Source organism: Mustela lutreola, chromosome 6 (assembly GCF_030435805.1).
Source record: "Mustela lutreola isolate mMusLut2 chromosome 6, mMusLut2.pri, whole genome shotgun sequence".
NCBI lineage: Eukaryota > Metazoa > Chordata > Mammalia > Carnivora > Mustelidae > Mustela > Mustela lutreola.
Genome location: NC_081295.1, coordinates 89,244,135 through 89,264,073, shown reverse-complemented (window position 1 = coordinate 89,264,073; position 19,939 = coordinate 89,244,135). Strand labels below are relative to the sequence as shown.

Here is a 19,939-nt window from a genome sequence, read left to right as displayed (position 1 = left end):
GGTGTCAGGAGTGGAGACTCTGTGAACATAGGAAGGGCAATAGGCTGAACATTTTGAAGCTGTGCATATAGTAGATCTGGAGCTAGGTGGGGCTGATGGGTGGTACATACCTGTGATTCCCAGTATTGTCATTCCCTTACAACAGCCTCCTTCTCTGTATCTGCCGCTGTCTGGACCCCTTGCACTGCAGGCCCCAGTCACAAGTGCCATGTGGCATGGCTAAAACCAGTTGTATCACAAATTTGGTCCTCTCCTAGGGGTTGGTATCTTTGGACTTTGAGCAGTCCCTTCTTGGGGATGGACTCTCCCCCAAGGTGAGTTTCTGCCATTGTGTAGAGCATTCCAAAATCAGTCTCTTGGATTACAAGGGTCCTTTAGGTCACCTTGTTTGACCATGATTCAGGACTCAGATCTTTACATCATCCCTCCCGGGGGTCATGCAGCCTTCACTTGGCCTCATCTAGGGAAATCCCTTCCCTGTGTATTCCATTGCTTTTCTCAGTAACTGAGACAAATGCAAAACAAGCCTATCCTTTCCCTCCCGGATCATGGAGACTGTATTGTGCTTAATGAGGGAGTTTTTTCTTAGTTGTGCAAGAGTGTCAGCGGACGATGACTCTCAAGTAGCAGTTTGAACTTAGGGCAGCCTAAGCCCCGAGGGGAGCCCTGAGAGGATGAAGATGCCTCAAACTCTGTGTGTGTATATGTGTGTAGTTTGGGGGGAATAGGATTTGTAGGGTTCATTAGAGGATCTCAAAGATCTGTGACCTATAAGAGGGTCTCTAAAAGAGCACATCCTGAAGGGAAACAGGAAGGCAGAGGTAAAGCAGATGTGAAATACATCCTGCTGGCTTATCATATGCATTTATATGTCCTGTATATAAATATATGTATCTTCTGTCCCAAAGACAGAATTCAGTATTGGAAATCTGTCATGTAGGAAGGGCAAAGCTAGGGATGTGGAGGTGACAGGTATTCCAAGGCTGCTACTAAAGGAGAGAGAGCGCTGGTTTAGAAGACAGGTAGCTAGCTGGGTGCTGGCCATAGTACTGTCCTGAACCTGTTTTGTAACTTCAGTCATGTTGGCCTTTCTGGGTCTCATCTGTAAAGTGGGAATAAATGATGCCCACTACCCATTTTTCATAGGCTTGTTGAGGGGCTCAAAGGAGAGTAGATGTCAAAAGCTTTGTAGGTAAGGAGACACTCTCTCTGCTCTTGCTTCTTTTTAATGGTGTTGAAGGTACTAGTGTTTGATTAGGATGTTTAAGCTGGGATATTATGGGGGCACCTGGCTGGCTCAGTTGGAAGAGCATGCGGCTCTTGATCTCGTGGTTATGAGTTTGAGTCCCATGCTGGGAATAGAGATTACTTAAAAATAAAATCTTTAAAGAAAAAAGTGGGGAAGTTACGGGGTCATACTGCTTGGTGGCAAGTTAAAATTCTCCCCCAGTGGAAAGAATGCTATTGTCATAGACAACGAGCAGTGAGAGAGGGTCCCAAGAAAGTATACAATAGTACAGGTATATTTTTTAAACAGATCAGTGAGCACAGTGTATGGCCCATCTCTGGAGCACTGAACTCTTATTTTTAATATCTACAGTGATAAGATTTTACTTATTCTACAAACTGAAGGGAAAGAGGCTCTGCTTAAAAAATAAATAAATAAAAAAGTTGGGGCGGAATTGACTCTATCTTCTTTGTGGAACATACCCATCCCTGTTTCCCCTCATTTCCCAGGCCTTAGTTGTGCCTGTCTCTGAACTGTGTTTATGTGGTGCCATGTGTATTGTAATCATGCACATTACCAGTTGTGCCTTTAAAGGAAGCTCAGTGTTTGATTCTATTTTCCATTTTTGTTGAACCATTGATGTTCTTAACTCTGAAACTACACTAAAACCTTTTTGTTAGCTATGCTGCATAGCCTTCTCATATTTGGATTATCCAAAATAGTCTTTTTATTCTGCTTCCATCTAATAGACAATTCTCAAACTCTTTAGTCTCAGGACTCCTTGGTGCTTTTAGAAGTTCCAAAGACCTTTTGTTTATGTAGGTTATACCTATTGATATTTGCCTTATTAAAACTTACGAGAAAAAGAAGGTATTCATTTAAAGATAAAATAAGTCCAATGCATCTTAACATATTTTAATGAAAAATGACTTTTTTTTTCAAGCAAAAAACTTACAAAAGTGACATTGTTTTATATCTTTGCAAATCTCTTGAATGTCTGGCGTAATTGAAGACAGTGAATTCTCATACCTGTTCTTCATTTAGTCTATTAAAATTTGTCATTTTGATTGAAGACTGTGACTCCAGCCTCACAGATGTGTAGTTGGAAAAGGGGAGGGGTATTTTAACCATCTTGACACATAATTGTGCATATTCTTTGAAACTACATCGCAACTCTGCTGTTAGTTGCAATGCAGAATCTCAAATTCTATCAGTAAACTTTTTGTACTCTGTTATATAATAATATATAATAATATTCATTGGTTTATTTTATACCTGAAGGGATCTTTTACTGATACCTGATTTTCTAGCATCATGCATTGGTCATTTGGAAAACATTGCAGATCTTTTAAGTGCTGACACATTTTGTTATACAAGAGAAAAAAATCATATTAACATCACCACTGTTATCATCAGGAAAGTCTTGTGAGGCTATTAAGTTCACAGTGGCAGTTACAGGTTTACAAAATTCGAAGTTTTTCTTGAGAGCTTGAGTTTCATCATTGCTAACAAGTGCTGTCAGGTTCACTTTATCTTTGAGAAAATCTCTGTCAGACACCCACAGCTGACAAAATAGAGTTTTTCTGTTAGCTTTCTTTCAAGTAAAAATGGTATTCCATGAAGAAAGTTACTAATTCAGCTCAAAATGCAGAGAAATTGCACAAGTGCTTTTCCTCAAGAGAAAGATGGTACTTAGGTAAGAAATAGAAGCACTTTATGCATATGTCCATTTAATCATGTAGAATAGTATTGAAAAGATGGGTACTTAAAATAATTTTTAGTATTTCATCAAAGATTTCTAAAGTGAAACAAGTTTTATTTTTTCCTATGAGTGGGTGACAGTGAAGAGGACATTGATAGCACAGTTCAGTGCTGTTGCCTTGATACATGCTAAGGCAGCAGTAATTTTATCCATTGTTACTTTTTTTTCCATCAGTGCAAATGTCATCACTTTGACAAAACCAAATAATGTCTTATTATGATGAAAATAGTTGTGATCTCAGGGACCCTGTGAAAGTGTGTCAGGACTCCATAGGCCACACTTTGAGAACCGCTGATCCAATATATGCTCAGGGCACTGAGAATCTTTTCCCCTTAGATTGCTATTCTGAGAACACACTCCTTCCTTCAGAAGTCTTAGGTGTTCCAAAACCTCTCAATAAAAGCACCTATTATGTGTGGGGCACTTTGCTAAGGAATTGACATTGAAAAAGGTACAATCTTGAATCTCCAAAAATTTGGGGGGTGGGTGTTTGGGGAGCAAGGGGAGAAAACTGCTAATAAGAGTTAAAATGTAAGATAAGATTTTAAAAAGGAATTAAAGGTGATAGGCAACAAAGGGAATGCCAAATTTTTAGACCCTACTTTGAGCTCATGAACCACATGGCAAATCTTCATCAAATCAACCGCGGAGTCCTTTCCTTCCATCATCAAACCTCTTAAAAATGGCCAGGTTAATTACCTTTAGACCTGTTTTTACACTTATGTAAGCTTGGCTGCAGGCATTGTAGTTTCATGCTTACACATGCACTGGCTGTTTCTCCCTTCTAATTTTGCTGTTCTTGAGCTTTTGTGCTTATTTATTTCATATTGACAAGTGTGTAGCCTTGAGCCACTGTAGCTGTTAACTCAGATGTTTGTTTTCTTTGTCCTTCTATTTACATGTAAGCCTTTACCTGCTTTAGCCATGTGTTGAGTGATGTAACAGTGTTGGTCTGGTATCTGTAAACTGGGTGGGTGGGGGTGAAACGTCACCTCCCGCAATTTATGTCAGAACAATGCAGCCTCTGGAGGAAATCTTTAAGACTAGTAGAAATAGCCGCTGTTGTTTCCCTGTGGTCTGCATCCCTACGATCTGCTGAACTTCTTAAGTTTTTGGCTGTGAGCCTCTTCCTTGGGGGGATTTCCATAAAACAGCTGGGTCCCGCCTGGGTCATCAGTGTCAGAAGTCAGACACGTGCTCACTGTCTGGTAGCCAATAGTAACTTTTGCAAACGCAGCCTCAGGAAACCCCAGGGTTCGGAGGCTGCTGCTTTCGGAACGACAATGTTAGCAATCACTTAAGTCTTTTAACAGAATAAAACAAAAACATAGGATAGTGACAAAGGCTTCCACCCGTGGTAGTGGAGAGAGATGTTAAAGGAGCTCCAAAAAGTGTGTGGGGAACTAGTGTAGATGGAATTCCTTCACTGTTCCGCGGGCTGAAGTGCTGGGGAGAAGGGGGCGGAGATGGGCTCGGAGAGTCTGGCCCTTTAAGGAGGAGGGACAGCCTTAAGACTCTGTACCTTTAAGAGTCTCTTTGTCTGGAAACCTCCTTATTTACCCTGCTGTGCTTCAACCAAACTTCGACCCGCGATTCACAACGCCCCTCTACGCCGCCGCCCCTTACGCCAGGCTCAAATCGGCCGCACGTTTGTGGCTAACCCTAAACTTTGCGCCCGCAGCGCGAACCTTCGGAGAGGCAGTCTGTGCCGGGGTCGGGGCCGAGCGCTGCGCCGTTGGCGCAATGCGGGGTCCGGGGGGCGGGGCTCAAGCGGGCGGGCCAATGGGCGGGCAGGGGGCGGGGCCTGTTCGGTTGTCTCGCGCCCTGGTGACAGCTCGCGCGTGCTGATGATGGCGGTAAATAGAGGGGGGAGGTCGGGGAGGGGGCGGAGGAGGTAGGGAGGCAGCCAAGGGGGTAGCTCCAGGGGGTGGGGGGACGGGGACCGGGGAGGACGCGACGGCCAGGGAGCCTGTTCTAAGACTCGGAGGCGGGGACAGGAGTCTCCGGCACACTGGCCCTCCCCTTTAAAGAAGCCAAATCCTCACACACCGGGTGAGGGGCGACAAAGGCGGCGCGCGCCTCGCGGGCGGGAGGAGCGGCGGCAGGGGGCGGGACCGCGGCGCCGGCGGGCTGGGGGCGCCCGGGGCGGGGGCCGGCGGAGGCGAGAGCCGGCAGTCGGGGCGCGCCAGAGCATTATTTTGGCGGGGTGGGTTACGACTGGATTGGGGTTAAGAAAAAAAAAAGCCTTGAGAGGAGAAGCGAAGGAAGGCTTAGGGGCTGTGGGGGGAACGGGTCTAAGAATGAGATGAGGAGGATTAAGGGGAGAAAGGGTTAGAAGGCAGGGAGAGGAGGAGTAAGAAAAAGCCAGCCAAGGAGGTAGAAAGGAGGCAAAACCCAGGGTGGGTGTTAAGGAAGCCAGCAGGGAATGAGGTTAGGAAGACCCGGTCTGGGGTTAGGTTTAAGAGCAGGGGTTTGAGGACGAGAGCTTTATAGGGAATGGTAGCAGGGTGAGGGTGCTGGGGGGAAGAGTTGGAAGTGGAAGGCTAGGAGGGGCAGAGCTGGGGTGCTAGTTGGGAGTAGAGGAGAGAGGGTGATGAAGAGCCAGACGTGACAAGGGTGTGAACTAGTGCAGAGCGAGAGGAGCTGAAGGACTAGGACCCGCGGTGGGGTGGGAATTGCGAGGTTCTGAGAAAGGTATGGGTTAGTGGGTGGGCGATGGGTGTAAATTCTTGAAAGTGAGGGAGGGTGAAATAGATACTGGACGAGTACCAGGTGGAGTTAGGACTTAGCGTAGTGGAAGGGTGAATGGAAACAGATGAGAGGTGAGGCGTTTATAGGGTAATTCTGGGGCCAGACAAGCTGAAAGGAGAAAAGAGTAAGGGTGTAAAGGAGTGATGGCGGTCTGGGACATGGTAACTGGGGAATTGTGTTAATTGACTAGGTTCAGCCAGATCCAAGGTAAAAACAGTGAGGTGGAGAAACAGGGCTAAAAGGGGATGGTGAGAGAAGCAAGGAAGAGATGGGCCCTGGGATTTAAAGGATGAGATGGGGTGTAAGGGAAGAGAATAGGATTAAGGGAAGCTGGAGAAGTCCTGCTGGATGAAGAACTGGACTAGACTGTGCAGGAGTGGGAATCAAATGTGCAGGTTGTGGGGAGATGTTCCAGAAAGTCTGCATGGGTCAGGGCACAGATGCTATAGTGAAGGATCAAGTGTAGGGAGCCTTTGGTGCAGAAGAGGAGGAACCATGGTGAGTGAACAGAGACCTAGAGATAGGAGTAAACACTGAAAAGTAAGAGTGGAGGTTGGGGAGCGGTGGTGGGTGTTTGCAGGAAAGGAGTTCTTTGTTGAGAAGAGAACTGTGTGTTGAAATTGTGGGTCCTTTTGTCTACAAAAGTAGGAAATTCCAGAAACCTGTCTTTCTCTTCAAGGCATCATGAATCTGCTTTCACCTCTTATTGCTTTTAATTCGACTTTCATGTCTACTTTGAAAAGATGAGACCCATTTTGATTTGATTTTGTTCTTCTGTGAATGATGAAGGATCAACTGGATGCTGAAAACCTCTGCATTTCGCTAGTATTGTGATGATGGGAATACAGGTTTTATTTACTTACAGTATGGCTCTTCCTGTGTGGTGTGATAGTGTTGTGTTGTAACAGGGTGTACCTGACAGCACTGAGCAGAGTGCTTTAGCCACAGCACATTCATTTTCAATGGAGAGCCTACTGTTGTTGAGATAGAGAAGGATGAACATCTTTTTGTTTTGATTAACCAACCAGATTTCTGCCTAATTGTTTTTTGGTGGCTGGAGAATATTGAGAAATCATTTCAGAAGAGAGCAAATAACCAACTAGGGAAGTTTGCTGAGGAAGAGATTTAAATCAGGACTGTGAGGGCTTTGAGTTCCTAAGCTGCCTTTAGCTTTATGTGGGACATTTCACACTGTAGTGGGTGACTTACTCATTAACTAAATGGAATAAAGAAAGGGAAATTTGTAGAACAGGGGAGGATTTTAGAGTGGGACTTCTTTTTTAGGTTAAGTAGTGAATTTTTGAGGTGTTTTTTTTTTTTTTTTTTTTTTTTTTTTAATCATGAAAAAGCCTCCATACAATAATGCAGTGCCTTGGACAGCTCCACTGCCTCTCCTGTTTTGTAGTTGTGAATAAAGAAGGCCATATTAATATTAATTTCCTAGAAGCTTTTGATTTTTAAGACACTTCTGGAAATATAAAGGAAGATGAGAAATTTGGGACAAAATTTAGATTATTCTTACTATTTTGTTTGATGATATTTATTCTGAAGCTTTTACATTTAGTTACGAATGTGAATGATTATTACTTTTTATTTGGTAGTTCCAAAGGATAGCTATAATTTACTTAAGGAAAAAATGCAAACCGATCTTGAGAATCTTATTTGTGGTTATTTTATTAGTATACATTCGGATATATAAAGATAACTTTTTTCCAAAGTTGTATAAATTTTGAATTGCCACCGTTTTATGGATTTTTTTTTTCGTTTTATGGGTTTTTGTGTAAATGGCAAAGATGATAGCATTTGTAACAACAAACTTATATTTTGATTAGTGGTTATCAGAATCACTGATGTTCATTTCTGTCAGTTTAGAATCTAAAATCTATCTGGATTCAGCTTCTGTGTTCATGGATTCTGGATTCTCTTAAGCAGATGGTCAAGGTGACTACATTGATTTTGTAATTTAATAGAAGATTTTTAGAAATTACTATTTTTGCTGCTAAATTTTAAGAGGATTAGTCTGAAATGTAAACTTTTGAGCTGAAGATTAACTGATGTGGGGCACCTGTTTCTGTAGGATATTTGTGTATATTCCCTTCCTGTCTAGATAAGTTTGGTATTACTAGTAGGTTGTACTCTGTTTATGGTTTTGCTGTTTTTGTAATGTAATTGTTTTATATTTGATGTCTTCATGTAACTAATTTTAGACTTATTTGATGTTGGTGAAGAAGGGAAAAAGTCTGTTGAGTTCTGTCTTTTGTCTCTATCTGCCGCAGTAGTGTGCTAAATACACTGATTCTTATTGGGAATGATTGTTTCTCAGTTGATATTTCTAAAACTGAAAATGGGTAATCTTTTGGTTCAGATAATACTATTCATCAATAAGGACTCAGTGATAAAGGTAAGCTTTCTTTTCATTTGCTCAAGTGAACTCAGTTGAACTTTATTTTGGTTATAATCTTGTTTGCTAAGCAAAAAACTTTTAAATTCTGTGTTCACATTTGGGTGAGTAGGTTTTACATACTTAAATGTTTTTCTGATTAATTGTAGATTCTTTGGATGGGAAGAGACCTTGAAAGGACCTCTAGTTTATCCTGCAACTTCAGTCAATATCCCACTTAAATCATCCCAGGTAGATAAAAATTTATCCTGTTTTCATAAATCTTCAGAGAGAATGTGACAACCTCTGTAGATAATCTTTTCTGGTATTTAATTATTTTCTTTATTAGGACAGTCTGCCTTCTGTCTAACCAGCATACACCTAATACTGTATTTGTATGTGTTCTCTGTTGCCCTATTCTCCATTTTTTAGTAAAAATATGTGCTTACTATAGTATTAAGAAGACCCTAGTACTTCATAAACTTAATAACAATGGCTGCCGACATATATGCTTTTATGCCACCCATTGTTGTAAGTTCTTTGTAGATTGTAACTCATTCACTCCTAGCAGCAACCCTATGAGGTTGGTGGTGTTACTGTTCCCATTTTACATATGATGAAATAAAGTCTCCTTGAGATTAAATGACTTGTCCTCAAGGAGTCACTCAGACTTTTTTTTCCAGTTGTAGAATTCTACCAAGTGGTGGGGATAGGACTTGAACCTTGGCATTTTGCAGGCTGTCTCTGCTCTGGTATTACCTCTGCTTGACTGTTGTGAACTGATCAGTATCCATGTTCTTCTCCAGATTAGGATTAAACAGTGCTGGTTTATTTTATCCCTTAACCTGTCCTGTTTGCCAGTCCTGAGATTATCCCTGTGATTCTGTTACTGACCTTTCCTTAGTGGCTTGCTAGATGGGGAACCTGGGACAAACACCATGAGGGCTATGTCTAATGCCGAGATTACATCAGGGTTCTTACATGCCCTTATTTTTTTCTTTACAAAATGGTGTTCATAAAACAAAACAACCTAAAACCAGTAAAAATGCCTAAGTGCATTGCAGATAAATGGTTACCTATCTTTTTCACATAAAAAAAAAGACTCGTTTTAAACCACATATAGGTTTATAGTTGAGATTGTTGCCCATTGAGGAAAAATGGAACTCCAGTTCCAGTGCAGATGTCTGTAAGCAAAGTATGTTCAGATTCTGCCTGGTTTTTTACTGTCTTCTCTTTATGTGTGTCTGTGCAAACAATATACTAAATATATTTATGTATGCTTTAATTTGGTTAAGTAAATTGATCCACCCTTTCTATTAAGACTTTATTTATTTTTTTAGAGCAGCTTTAGGTTCACAGCAAAATTGAGAGAAAGGTGCAGAAATTTCCTGTATCCCCCTGCTCCCTTACATGTACAGCCAGCCTCTCCCATTATCAACATTCTCTCACCAGAGTGGTTCATTTGTTATAGTTGATCCACTCTCATTTTTTAAAAATAACTAATAATTAGTGTTTACTAAGTGCCCAGCATGAGCTAAGTATGTGAATTGTTTGAAACTCTCAGCAACCGTGTGAGAGAGCTTCTGTTGTTAACGCTCTTTTTGTGTGTGTGACTTGATATTTTTATTATGTTTCAGGCTTATGGAAAAGTTGCAAAGATAGTGTGGGAACTTCTCTCTTCCCTCATTCAGATTCACCAGTTGCTTTTATTTGCCCCTTTTGCTTTATCATTTTCTTTCACTTGAATATTTTTCAAGAAAAGTTGAAAAAAAGTGGATAAGAAGGCCTTATTTTCAGGACCCTGAGATCATGACCCAAGCTGAAGGCAGAGGCCCAACCCACTGAGCCACCCAGGCGCCCCCTAGAAGGCCTAATTTTAAAAAGAAAAGGTGGCAGGGCACCTGGGTGGCTCAGTGGGTTAAAGCCTCTGTCTTTGGCTCAGGTCATGGTCCCAGGGTCCTGGGATCGAGCCCCACATCGGGCTCTCTGCTCAGTGGGGAGCCTGCTTCCTCCTCTCTCTCTTGCCTGCCTCTCTGCCTACTTGTGATCTCTGTCTGTCAAATAAATAAATAAAATCTTTAAAAAAAAAAAAAAAAAGAAAAGAAAAGGTGGGGATACCTGGGTGGCTCAGTCAGTTAAGCGTCTGCCTGCAGCTCAGGTCATGATCCCAAGGTACTAGGATTGAGCCCCATGTCAGGCTCCCTGCTTAACTTCTCTCTCCCGTTTTACCCTTCTCCCTGTTCCTTCTCTCTGTCTCAAATAAATAAAATCTTTTAAAAAAATTAAAAAGAGGGGCACCTGGGTGGCTCAGTGGGTTAAGCCGCTGCCTTCGGCTCAGGTCATGATCTCAGGGTCCTGGGATCGAGTCCCGCATCGGGCTCTCTGCTCAGCAGGGAGCCTGCTTCCCCCTCTCTCTCTCTGCCTGCTTCTCTATCTACTTGTGATTTCTCTCTGTCAAATAAATAAATAAAATCTTTAAAAAAAAAAAATTAAAAAGAAAAGGGGAGAATGTTTTGAATGTATATTAAGTTGGTATGTTTGATTTTAGTTAATTTCACCTGTGAATGACAAATTTGTAGGCCCCTCCCTCATCAGCAAAAACCATGTCGTGGTGTACACCTCTGTTGGGGACCTTCTTAGCATCTGGCATGATGTGTCCACACACAAGGGAATCCTCAGGATATGATAACTGTTGACATATGGGTGATTATTATGTTTTTAAGGATTTTATTTATTTGAGAGAGAGAGCGTGCACAAGTAGGGGAAGGGGCAGAGGGAGAGGGACAAGTAGACTCCCCACTCAGTGAGGAGCCCAGTGGGGCTCGATCCCAGGAGGACCCCAAAATCATAACCTGAGCTGAAGTCAGACACTTAATGGACTGAGCCTTTCATGCACCCTGTTTGGGTGATTGTTATGTGAAAACAGGAGTCACAGGCCTGTTCATCACTGTGACTGAGACATATTTAGGTGAAATACATATATTGAAGATCCTTATGTAGCATCAAGGAGCGGGAAGAAATCTAAGTGCAGAATGTACTTCCTTAAGAACCAGGTTGCAGGGGCGCCTGGGTGGCTCAGTGAGTTAAGCCTCTGCCTTTGGCTCAGGTCATGGTCCCAGGGTCCTGGGATCGAGCCCCACATCGGGCTCTCTGCTGAGCAGGGATCCTGCTTCCCCCCTTCTCTCTCTGCCTGCCTCTCCGCCTACTTGTGATCTCTCTCTGTTAAATAAATTAAAAAAAAAAAAAATTAAAAAAAAAAAAGAACCAGGTTGCAGTTAATACAAACAGGTTTGCCTTATGGTAGAGGAATGAATATAAATATCCTAACATGTTATTACCTTCCTCCAAAATAAACCTAAATTTTGAGTCTTTTCAGTTGTCATCATATATGGAGATGTAACTGACTCCATCCCACTATTATCTTCCAGCTCATCCTCAGTCTTTATTAAAATGGTAGCCAGTCCATTTCATAAAAACATGACCTGCAGATTGAGGCCTGTTCAGTTTTAGTATAAGGACTATTAACTATAGTCTTATGTATGTAAAATACAGCACTTGTGGGCTTCTCCCCACCCCACGTTTTTAAGTGATCATCAAAGCTATGAAATATAGCTCCTTACTAAAGCTGATTGTAATAATTAAAAACACTTAGCTTTCATAAGGATGAGAAAATTATAAATTATTTGGAAAGCATCCTTTCCCGTCATGCATTATTGTTTCTGAGACATGGGCAGTTTTTAAAGACTATAATACTGTTCCTTTGCCATTTACTTGTTAATAGAAGTCTGAAAAGTAAGGCGCTCTTCTAAAATTTTCGGTGTTGTTTTTATTATATGTCAAGTTGTAAATAGCATTCTGTGACAGGTATTTTCTCTCTTTGTCTTCTATTGAGCTAATTAGTAATTTACACTCTGTAGAATCTCTTCCAGCCTCACTGTGTGAAAATGCATGCTACTCTGTGCCTTCCATGCAGCCTGGGCTGACAAATGATTGGGGGCAGACGTTGGTTACCTCTTCGCAAGAATCAGGGATAAATTTTTTTTGTATTGTGTTTTTATAAACATACAGGCTTTTGTATGTGCCCTGCGACTGCCTCGATGCCCATCCCACCCCCATTCAAATAGGCATGTTATGACCTCCTGTAATCCAGAGCTACTGTCCTTGATTCAGTTTTGGATCGTTTTCTATTCTGTCCCCCACCCCCACCCCAGCATTGCAGGATTTGGGAAGGATTAGCAGGGCAGTCTGGCAGAGTTTAGAGCCCGGGAAGCTGGTCTTCATTGCTCCCTCCCATTGCCAGAATACAGAGCTCCTTCTCATTGCCTTTAGAACCCAGCAGCGCTTCTTTCATTGGGCAAGTTATGTGAGGGGTGGGAGTGCAGCTCTGTTGTTAGTGAGTTAGGAAGATGCTTTCATACAATACTTGTATTCCTCCAAAGGAAGGATGGGTCCTACCTTTGTGTCAGCTTTTTCATAATGCAGTCATGAGTGACCAAAAGATAATTTATAGCCTGGCTTTGGCACTTTGTCATGTTGGTGTTCTGCTCTTTCCTGCCCCCTGCTCTATCTCTTTCTGCCAGTCTCTGATACGGGAAAGATGATGTGTAGGATCTGTCATGTGCTCATGTGGACTGGCCATGTGGACATACTAAAGTAGCAAGAGCTTAGCTTTTGGCTTTGAAATAAAGTCTTAAGTATCAGTTTGTTCTATGAACAATATAAATTTTATTTGAGAATTAAGGGAAGCATAGAGAGGAGTTTACTGATCCATCATTTTGAGTCAAAACCTTCCTAGAATACTAGATAATTTGTGGTACTTATTTTTGCAGTTATGGGTACTAACTTATCAGGATAATAAGGTCAGTCCCTGATAGAGCTCATTAGAATCTCCCTGACAAAAATTGTTACCTGAAGGTGTCTACAAAGAGAATTAGGTAAGAAAATGTGTGTATAGCTCAGTTCCGCCATCATTGCTAATAGCATTGTAATCATAAGCATCTAGCCATTGACAGTGAATCAGCATTTATGAACAGAAGACATCACATTTATGTAAACATTTATAGAGTAGGTGGAGGTTTTGTTCGTGTTTTGTTTTCATAATCTGAAATGCCTAGAGCATCTCTGCGGATGGTCATTGCTAAGATCTACTTCTCTTATTCTCCTTTTTCTGTATTCTAATACAGCTACCCATATCAGTTGTCTTAATATTATTGGATGTTCATGGCCAGACACTCATTATAGACTTGAGCTTTAACATCTAAAAGAGGTCAAAGGTCAGATTAATGAGCAACATTTTATATAAAACAAAATATTGAAATAGACATCACACAGAGGAGTATTATGAGTAAGCAAAGATGACGAAGTGAATACATGACTGTGGAGTTAAATATACCCTTTTATTTTATTTTATTTTATTTTTAAAGATTTTATTTATTTATTTGACAGGCAGAGATCACAAGTAGGCAGAGAGGCAGGCAGAGAGAAGGAAGCAGTCTCCCCGTGGAGCAGAGAGCCAGATGTGGGGCTCGACCCCAGGACACTGGGATCTAGACCGGAGCTGAAGGCAGAGGCTTCAACCCACTGAGCCACCCAGGCGCCCCAAATATACTCTTTTAAAAGAAACATTTGCTAAAATATATGGCATAGCTCGAAGAACTGATAGCAGTGTATTTCAAGTGCATGGTAAGCGTGCTTTAGTGAAGAGATCAAACTCATTTGTGATTGACATCATTGTCTGCTCCATGCTAGAATCCTGCGTTGGTTAAATATTACCAGTCTCCCCAGTTACCCTGTAAATGTGCTGCTTGAACTTTTATTTTCTCCATAGAGAAAAAAAAGCTTAGCCTACACTTAATAATAATTCAAAATCTATTTAAGCTATCAATTCAATAATCCTAATAATTTAAATAAATATAAAATAAAGCATGTAATTGCCACTTTTACCTATTAGATTGGAAGATGATGGTAACCAGTAGAGGGTAAGGATGTGGGACAGCTGGAACACTCACACGCTTTTGGGGGGAATGTAAATTTCCTTGGAGGTAAATTTGGCAGTGCCTATTAGAATTTAAAATGTGTTTACCCTGTGACCCAGAAGTTCCACTCCTAGAAATCTGTCCTATGGATATATTCATACACTTGCATGAAAAATATGGATACAGTAGCATTGTTTGTTATAGGAAGAAAATGACATGTGACATTTCTACACAGTGGAACCTCCATGAAGCTATTAGGAATGCAGTGGATCTTTGTTTGCTAATGTAGAAAGATGTCCACTGTTAAATTTTATTTATTTATTTTTAAATACACCTAAAAGCTCTTCTTTATTTGTTTGTTTAAGTGATCTCAGTGCCCAGCGTGGGGCTCAAACTCTTGACCCTGAGATTAAGAGTCACATACTCTTCCAACTAGTTGAGCCAGCCACACGCCCCCTGTTAAATTATGTTTTTATTTTTTGAATTCCATATTTTTAAAAAATGTTACAGAACAATATATGTAGAATATTTCTATTTCATAAAATGTAAGGACTGTTACCAAGGTGTTCGCTTGTTTGGGGGAGGTATTCACTTTTTCCTCAATATACTTCTATGGTGTTTACTCTTAATAAGCCTATGAAGAAGGGGTTCACTGACAACATCGTTACAGTGGGATCTTCTGAGGTAGAAAGGGAGAAGAAGGAAGCTGGCTGGAGAAGAGAACTGCTTCATTCATGTAATACACATCAGTCAAATTTTTGAGTCAGAAGTGAGAACTGGAATGGCAGAAAGGGGGGTATACTGGAATTTGAGGCCATTTGATGGAGGTTTTACAATTAGCAATAATCGCGCCTCGGATAAACCTCATTGGCTACGATACTGCCACTGCGCAAAGCTTTGATGGAGGTTTTAAAGGCAATGATAAAGAGTCTGCATCTGATGTGAAAAATGATCTTATAAAATGGAGATGATAAAAGCACCTAGTCCAGGGGCACCTGAGTGGCTCAGTGGGTTAAAGCCTCTGCCTTCGGCTCAGGTCATGGTCCCAGGGTGCTGGGATCCAGCCCCGCATCAGACTCTCCGCTCAGTGGGGAGCCTGCTTCCCTTCCTCTCTCTCTGCCTGCCTCTGCCTACTTGTGATCGCTGTCTGTCAAATAAATAAAATCTTTAACCCCCCCCCCCAAAAAGGTACCTAGTCCATTGGGTTCTTGTGAGGACTAAATTAAATAATGCATATAAAATGTTTGGAACAGTAACCGACATATAGTAAGTGTTCATTATTAGCTATTGTTATTGAATGAAAATACATTGTCATTTGTAAGCCTGAATAAATTAACATATTGTCTTTTATTATGTGTGCTGATGATTCTGCTGACCCCTCTGACAGATCACATAGCTTGTGTGTTTTTCCAGCAGTAGTGATGGTTGGACCAACCATTTCTATTTTTCACCTTTGATCCTCCCACCTGCTAACTCTTAGTATTAAAATCTGAAATACTGAAGGATTATAATTTTAGAGGTTTAGACATACGATGTCCTACAAGTTGCTTTTGGTTTTGCTTGCCAATATTATCTTGTATACTAGTTATCTTTTGGGATTTGTAAAAAAAAAAAAAAAAAGGGAGGGAACAGGTAATTTTGGGGGAAAACATTTTCTGTCCCATGGGATGTGGAATAGATATGTCACTTTGCACTAAATGTGTTCATCAGTTTTTCTTAGCAGTGCAGTGTAATGAGCATATTAGCTACAACACCTACATTGGCAGCCAGCAGTCTGCTTGTGAATTCTTTTAGAAAAACAGAAATCTGGCTAGAAGTGTTCCTGAGCAGTTGAAATATCTTTGGGAAAATTACATAGAACAAATAAAGTAGAAAAAATTTCTCCTCCAAAAAGAAATTGTTTCACCACTGAAAGCCACGAGAAAAGATGTTTTACTTGTAGATTGAGATGTGACAATGTAATTTGCTAGGACTTTAGAGTTCGTTCTGTATTTCAACCTTCCATTGAAGTTTGCCATTTAAAGAATTTGAATGTATATATTTGTTTAAAAAAAAATTTCTAAAACTGTTTTAAGAACTATGAATTTCTCACTTTATAGTATATGAATTCTATCGTAAATTATTTTTTCCTTTCCACTTCCAGGTAAGATGTATCTTAAAGCATATCTCTTTTTGAGGTTTTAAAATAAAAACATTCAACAGAAATAACAATAAAAGTATATATTTAAGCACAGTACTTGGCACTTAAGTGTTCTGTAAATTTTATTGAATAAATTAATGTGTGCATGAATTTAAAATATTTTTAATTTTAACTTTATACCCTGTGATTTGCACACAGTCTAGCATTGGCGTGTAAAGGCCTTCTCTGCAGCCTCCATTTCCATGCCTTTTTTCCTCTACTATGCCACAAGCACCTTATCTAATGTATTCGATGTATATCCTTGATTCTTGATTCTTTCTAAAATGCTCAGTGATTTTTTTTTTGGTGTACTTATCTTTAATTCCAAAACTGTTCATGCCACTACACTATTGCAGAATTTGGCTATAGAATTCTCCCTGTAAAAATGCTATAGCTCTGGGGTGCTTGGCTGGTTCAGTTGGTAGAGCTATGGCTCTTGATCTCAGAATTCTGAGTTTGAACCCCATGTTGGGTGTAGAGATTATTTAAAAAGATAATCTTTAAAAAATAATGCTGTAGCTCTTACTCTGGTTTTACTATTTTCACTCAGCACTGTTTTAAGACCTGCGAGTGGTTTTGGGTATACATTAGCTAATGGCTCCTACCTGCAGTGTGCTACCCCATGGTGTGCATCCATTCCCATAGTGATGGGTGTCTAGGCTACCATAAACAGTGCTCCCAATAACAGACTTGTTTGTGTTCATGGACATGTTTGAGAATTTCTTTGGGATGCAGACTCAGGAGTGGCATTGCGGCATAAGTACTGTCAGGCTGCTGAGTGTACACACCTCACAGACATTGTATTGCAACCTCCCAACACTTGCTGTTGGCCAGTTTGAATTTTTGCTGTTTAATATCTATTTTAATCTGAATTTTCTTTTTTTTTTTTTTAAGATTTTATTTATTTATTTCACAGAGAGAGATCACAAGCAGGCAGAGAGGCAGGCAGAGAGAGAGGAGGAGGAAGCAGGCTCCCTGCCGAGCAGAGAGCCCGATGCGGGACTCAATCCCAGGACCCTGAGATCATGACCTGAGCCGAAGGCAGCGGCTTAACCCACTGAGCCACCCAGGCGCCCCTTTAATCTGAATTTTCTAACCACTAGTGAGTTTGAACGTTTCTTCATATTTTAGTTAACTGTTTCTCTTCTGTGAAATAAGCATGAAACAGTAAGCATAGTATTAAAAATATTTTTTACTGAAGTATAATTTATGTAGAACATGTTAGTTTCAGATGTATATTATGATTTGCTATTTGTATATATTGTGAAATGATTACTATAGTAAATCTAGTAACATTTATCACCATACGTTGTTATAAAAATTTTTTTTCTTGCAGTGTAGACTTTATTCTACTGTCTTTCTGATTTGCTTAGAGAATAGATCCGGACATAGTACATTTTATTTCTATTTTTTTTTTAATTTTTAATTTAATTTTATTTTTAAAAAGATTTTTATTTATTTATTTGACAGAAAGAGATCACAGATAGGCAGAAAGAGAGGGGAAGCACGCTCCCTGCTGAGCAGAGAGCCCGATGTGGGACTTTGTCCCAGGACCCTGAGATCATGACCTGAGCTGGAGGCAGAGGCTTAACTCACTGAGCCACCCAGGCATCCCATTACTTTTTTAGTTTTTAAAGTTTAAGGAGCTTTTGGTTATGCATTTTATTTTGTAATATATATATATTTTAAAGATTTTATTTATTTATTTGACAGAGAGAGAGATCCCACAAGTAGGTAGAGAGGCAGGCAGAGAAGGGGAAAGCAGTCTCCCCGCCTAGCAGAGAGCCCGATGCATCGCTGGATCCCAGGACCCTGAGATCATGACCTGAGCCGAAGGCAGAGGCTTATTAACCCACTGAGACACCCAGGTGCCCCTATTTTGTAAGATATTAATGTGTTTTCTCAGACTTCAAACAAGGAAGAATATTATACTTTATGCAACATCTTAAAGTATTATTTTCTTCCTAATTCCAAGAGCCTGAAACAAACATATTCTTCTAAAATTTTATTTACTTTTACATTTTACCTATTTAACTAATTTTTACACCCCATGTGGAGCTTGAATTCACGACCCCGAGATCAAGAGTTGCACGCTCTTCCAACTGAGCCATCCAGGTACCCCTAAACGAACATATTTTTATGCATTCAACTCAAAAGCTGTGGAGTACGTTATAATTAAATCACCTTGCTAATTAATCTATTCTCATTGTCTTCATTTATGCTGAAAGGAGAGCAGGCATTTTTACTAGAGTAGATTTGGTTGGAGAGTGCTTCCTTTCAGTGGTTTAAAAAGATTTCCTTGGGGCGCCTGGGTGGCTCAGTGGGTTAAACTTATGCCTTCAGCTTGGGTTGTGTTCTCAGGGTCCTGGGATCGAGCCCCACATCGGGCTCTCTGCTCAGCAGGGAGCCTGCCTTCCCCCTCTCTCTCTGCCTGCCTCTTTGCCTACTTGTGATTTCTGTCTGTCAAATAAATAAAATCTTTTAAAAAAATAAAAAGATTTCCCTTGACCACAGATCGGTAGACTATCAAAAAATATCAGCTCCAGTGATTTCCTATGTTTACAGTCTTCCTAGATGTCAGAAAACTGAGTAGTTGGCAACACCTCCTCTACTTGTCTGTTTATTGAAGAGCTCAGTGCTTGATCCTAAGCATGACCTTAACGTTCATTGACTGTAAATAGATATTATTAAATATGATGAACAAATACTATTCATATGCATTTGCTATGAGAGGGCTATAGATGTAATTTTTAGAGTATTTGGGTATAGAGAAGAACATATTTTCTGAGATACTGTTTCTTAGGGTCTTAGAGAATGCTGAGCAGCAGTTGAAATCTGGTGAATCCCACTACTCTTTGTGTCAGTCTTCAGGAAGGGATAAATATCTCTGATAGAAAACGCTGGCTTTTGTTTTAACAAATCCGCAGTATTTGTGCTTTCTTGAGGAAACAATGGTCTCTGAGGCATTTTCATTTCTTACCAAAATGTGACGCAGTCGGGTTATTCTTTTGACATTGGTTTAGCATCTGCTTGACTGTTTGAAAAAGGAATTTTAATTTGTGAAGTGATAGAGCCATAAGCTGTGAACTTTCCCCAGTAATAGCATAATATGCTTAAATTTTTCCTTTTTTTTTTTTTTTTTTGGCTGGCTTTGAGTTTATGATTTTTGAAGAAGTATCAGCAAAATATTATTTCCTGTTCTTAATTGTTTTCAAGCAATGCCACACTCTGTGTGAAGGTGTAGTATGTTTTTTCAAATTACTGGGTTTTGCTCTGCCTTGAAAATTACATTTTTTATTATTTTCTTTTCTCCCCAAAACCTTGCTTGGAAAATCATCTTTTTAGGGACGCCTGGGTGGCTCAATTAGTTAAGCATCTCCCTTTGGTTCTGGTCATGATCCCAGTGTCGTGGAAGTGAATCCCACATTGGGCTCCCTCCTCATTGGGGAGCCTGCTTCTCTCTCTCCCTCTGCCCTCTTTGTTTGTGCTCTCTTTCTCTCTCTAGCTCTTGCTCTTTCTCTCAAATAAATAAATGAAATATTTAAACAATTATGTTTTTAGATGTGATTTTAAAACATTCTTTTAAACTTTTCAAGAATCTTTTACAATTGAACATTTATCAGTGCTAAGCTGTATGTAGCATAAAAAGTACCCTACCTGCTTT

The 19,939-nt window shown here is 40.3% G+C and overlaps 1 protein-coding gene and 1 non-coding gene across 12 annotated transcripts in view; one reads left to right on the top strand and one right to left on the bottom strand.

Annotated features, from left to right (window-relative positions):
• Positions 1–19,939, top strand: part of USP49 (ubiquitin specific peptidase 49) — a 91,360-nt gene that overhangs the window by 3,119 nt on the left and 68,302 nt on the right. For 2 of the 11 annotated variants that reach the window (XM_059177930.1, XM_059177931.1), the window contains exons 1-2: positions 3,539–4,846; positions 8,292–8,373. The exons of 1 other annotated variant lie outside the window; for it this stretch is intronic. The gene's annotated coding sequence lies outside the window, so the exon portion shown is untranslated. Of the gene's footprint in view, positions 1–3,535; positions 4,847–4,868; positions 5,043–5,176; positions 6,240–7,564; positions 7,683–8,291; positions 8,374–19,939 lie in introns of those variants that run through there. 8 more of the 11 variants (XM_059177934.1, XM_059177938.1, XM_059177933.1 and 5 more) reach the window with 6 other exon arrangements.
• Positions 14,847–14,993, bottom strand: LOC131834876 (U4 spliceosomal RNA). Its single transcript, XR_009354982.1, has one exon. It is a non-coding gene; the product is annotated as a U4 spliceosomal RNA (small nuclear RNA).